We start from the raw sequence: 4,243 nt of genomic DNA, 5'->3' as shown, positions 1-4,243 counted from the left end.
TCCGGTGGCCGGCGGTACTTCCCCGGTGCCCCGGCTCTCTGACAGGCTGCGCTGTCCGTGCTGCCCGAGCCCTGCGGGCTTGAGGCTGAGCCCCGCGCTGAGAGGCTCCCCGGCCTCCTTCGGATGGGTTGTCCGCGTGGGGTAGCGTCTTCTGTTACCTTCCCCGTACCTTCCCCGCTGCCCTCTGCCCCGGTTTTCCGTGCCCGGCGCACGGCTCCTGGACCTAAAGGCATCAGTTTGTGTGTAGAAGCAATGTGCCCTGGCTCTGCGCGGGCTCTGCCCCATGCCCCTTCCCATCACTGCTCCGCTTTCTGCTGGCCAAACGCGGCAGCCCCTCAGCATCTGCCTGCTCTGCTCCCAGGCAGCTGGCACAGCACCTTTCTTTTTCTTAGGTGGGATTTTATTTTGTTTTGGGGCTGTTGGTTCGGGTACTTTCTGGACTGTGATTGCTGGCAGTGAGTAAAAGCTTATGGACGCTGGGGGGGTATAATGTATGCCCCCCCATGGGTGAAAGAGCAGGACTTTGGTTCAGGCATCACGGTCAAGCAGGCCTGACCTACAGCAGCTCTGCTGTGAAAACCATGAAAACCATGCAAGGCCGCATCTTCTCCGGCACCAAGAAGTCCAGGACACATCTTATCTGGAGATAGCAGCACCAGCGCAAGCTGGGGCTAGACAAAACTAAAACTGACACAGTTGCGAAAACACCAAGTGGGGTTTGACTACAAGTCCATGGCTTTACCCTATAAATACTTTTCGCCTCCCTGTGCCCACTGAGATCTCCTGTACAGCAGCGAGCTGCACAGCAGGGATCTCTCCAGGAGCAGACGTCTGCCAAAGTTGCTCCTAGAGACTGAGAGACTCTTCACTCAGCATCTGATACCTACGGCTGAGAGTCCTTTCACACACCATCTGATACCTTGATACTACAGCAAGGTAAGTCGTGTTTGCTTACATTCAGCCTAACAGTATAGGAGTTTTCTTGCTAAATCTGATCAGTTTTCTGGTGGTGCCTGGTATAAGGAGGAGCAAAAAGAGCAAACAGTGCCCTGAGACTATAGAAATACCAGTGCTATAATGATCTGTGTAAGTCCGTGTAACAGTGTAATTCTTCACCAAGGAATGCTGGAATATTGCAGCCTAATTTCTTATGAGCCAGATAATCAAAGTAACTCACCGTGGACCAGGTTTAACAGGGATTTAAGCAACCTGGTCTAGTGGAAGGGGTCCCAGCCCATGGCACCAAGGTTGGAACTGAATGGGCTTTAAGGGTCCCATCCAACCCAAACCAGCCTGTGATTCTATGAATTTATGTGTATCCAGCTATAGCTTAATTATTTGAATTGTAGTAAGCAGCAGAATGTTTCACCACCGTCTAAATTGTTGTTTAAACTGTCAAAACACTGTTTAATTACCATTCTATGGCCGTCTAATCACCGTTTATTATCATTTAATTTCCACTCACTGATTATCATTTGATCTTTGTTTAATCATTAAGAAAACCTTTTTAATTTATCACATAATTATATTATAATGTAAATTGATATATAATATAAATTGATATAGACTATAAATAGACAACATAAATTAAGATATAATACAAAATTATATATAACATATGATTGATATATGATATAATTAATATATAATACGGTATGGTATGATATGATTGATATGATATAATATAAATCATGTCATAGAATCATAGAATCACAGAATAGTTAGGGTTGGAAAGGACCTTAAGATCAGCTACTTCCAATCCCCCTGCTTATATTATATTATATTATATTATGGTATTTGGTATTATATTAGATATTATATAATATTATGTAATATGTTATAATGCTAGCTTCTTTCAATACTTCACCTGTTGCTGTGGCTGGGTTTCAATAACCTGACGGGGAAACCGGTGTTCTGGGACCACCAGGGCTTGCATAATGGCTTTGCTGGGGATGTATTCAAGGTCTTGTTGTTGCTGCAGAGCCCCAGCAGCTGTTGCCATTGCCCAGTAGACTCTGCAGGGGCTGAGGGACATCTAGAAGGAGTTCTAGAGTCTCCTCCGTGCCGTTGCTCACTTTGGGTGTCCTGCACAGATGTCAAGCCCAGATGACCTGGCTCTCCTGGCAGATGATGACCTGTTTGAATTACTCCTGAAGGAAGGTTGTTTTGTGCCTGATATCTCAGTGGAGGACAATGTTCTGATGGAAGACTGGGGGCTGCCGGAGCCTGAGGTGAGCTGTTTGGGAGGAGTTGCTGCTGGGTTGTGATGAAGGATGTTTGTCTCCCTACTGAGTAAAAGCTTTTTCTCCACAGCCTCTGGACAAGGATATGGACGATTTCATCACGTCCATTCTGAACCCCTTTCAAAACAGGGCAGGCAGGCGGCAGGATTGTCTACCTGCTGATGGGGATGCCGGCATTCCAGAGGATCAACTTCAGCTCCTGAATTTTGTCAATGAATTTGGTTTCAGCGGCTTTTCCTTCAGCGACTTTTCTGGCAGCGACTTTGCTGGCAACGACTTTGCTGGCAATGAGATTGCTGGCAATGAGATTGCTGGCAATGAGATTGCTGGCAACGAGATTGCTGGCAATGAGATTGCTGGTAGTGAGTTGGCTGGTAGCGAGGTTGCTGCCCCCGACCCTGCCAGCGGCGCCCAGAACTCGGAATCTGTGCAGGTTGATAACAACTACTCTTTCCACTGGGATTGGTCTCTGCTGCAAAGCATAGCATCCGAGCTGGCAGACACGGGAGAGGAGAATACGTCCACTGATGTCGGTAAGTGATGGGCTCGGGCTCTTTCTGTCCTGGCTGCAGGCACACATTGTGGGGTTTTGGGTGAGTGCCAGTAAGCAATGGAGAGCACCACATAGAGTAGCTTTCGGTTGCCATAACATTGCAGTTTGATGCTACTTAGAGCTGACCAGTTGGGCACAGCCTCGCTGAGGCCCAGTGTTGCACTCTCCTTTCCTTCCCCAGGCGATTGGCAAGGAGTGGAAGGCACAAGCACGGCCCTGGTATCGACCTCTGGTTTCCCAGTTCCAGCTCCTGTGCATGCCGTACCCCGGGTTGAGCCTGCCATCACTATGCAGGTATGGACTGCCGAGCGTGTGACCCCAATCTTTGCCTCTGCTCACATCTCCTCTTCTCTCCTGGCTTGCTTTCTGTGAGGGATATCTCTGAGGAAAGCATGATGCCTCTTCGGTGGAGCGGTTCCTGGTTCTGCGTCCTTTCTGCATGTCTTCTCTGCCCCAGTGTAAACTCCTTTTGCTTTGTATTCTCAGCAGGCGTATTCTCACTGTTTTCTAGGCAAGCTTCCCAGAGCTGGTCCTGACGGAGGAGCAGAAGCAGCTCCTGATGGCTGAAGAGTTCACTTATCTGCCACTGCCCCAGGTGAGCCCTTGCTGCTGTCTCTCTCTCCCAAACACACTTGGACCGCTCAAATGCTTCAGCCAGAGTAGGGGTTTGAAAATGCAGGGTGATGTTTTCATGAGAGCACTGCTGCCCAGCTGCTGTGTTGAGGCAGCGTGGGGTAGGCTTTGGTGTTCTTTTCCACCCTTCAAGGCCTTGGGGATGTTCATGTGTACTGCAGCCTCAGCTTTGTTAATCAGATAGATATAAAGAGCAATGAGACCTGGCTGCTGTCTGTCTCCCCAGTCACAACTGCTTGCAGGAGGCAGTTATACCACAAGTGCCTCCAATCTATTATATTACTCCCTTGCTTGTGAGCTATGTGCTTTTCGACTCCCTTAGGTATGCCTTGCTTTTGCCATGCTGGAGAAGCTGCTGTCCACATCAGCAGCCTGTGCTTTTCTGGAGGTGGTAGTGGTGGTGGTGGTGGTGGTGCAGAGGGCAAAACCACAAGGGCTGAGATTTGAGGTGTATGCAGGGTTTATGAAGGTTGTATTGCCAATGTTTGCTCCTAAGGAGAAATGACCCTTGCAGGTTAAAGACCAGCTTAAGAAGAAGGTACGTCGCAAGGTCCGGAACAGGCAGTCGACCCAGAATATCTACTCCAGAAAGAAGAGGAATATGCGTAACCTGGAAAACAAGTAGGAGCACACAGTAGTGTCACCCAGCACTGGGGAGACAGACAGATTCCTTTATGGGTACTTTGCAGTACTCCATTGTAGTTGCATAGAATCGTGTGTTTTGTGTTGTGACAGCAAAGCTCATCCACTTCTAACCCCCTGCCGTGGTCACCTTACACTAGGCCAGGTTGCTCCATCCAACCTGTCTTTCAAC

The 4,243-nt window shown here is 48.7% G+C and overlaps 1 long non-coding RNA gene across 1 annotated transcript; it reads left to right on the top strand.

The window, feature by feature from the left end:
- Positions 1–503: 503 nt before the first annotated feature.
- LOC133217626 (uncharacterized) lies at positions 504–2,449 on the top strand. Its single transcript, XR_009726909.1, has 3 exons — positions 504–936; positions 2,094–2,231; positions 2,314–2,449. It is a non-coding gene; the product is annotated as an uncharacterized LOC133217626 (long non-coding RNA).
- The last annotated feature ends 1,794 nt before the right edge of the window (positions 2,450–4,243 follow it).

Source organism: Neopsephotus bourkii, unplaced genomic scaffold, assembly GCF_033783945.1.
Source record: "Neopsephotus bourkii isolate Nb327-2 ecotype Australia unplaced genomic scaffold, CSIRO-AGI_Nbou_v1 NB_1148, whole genome shotgun sequence".
Classification (NCBI taxonomy): Eukaryota; Metazoa; Chordata; class Aves; order Psittaciformes; family Psittacidae; genus Neopsephotus; species Neopsephotus bourkii.
Note: the sequence above shows the minus strand (reverse complement) of the source record. Positions and strands in the feature narration are given on the sequence as shown.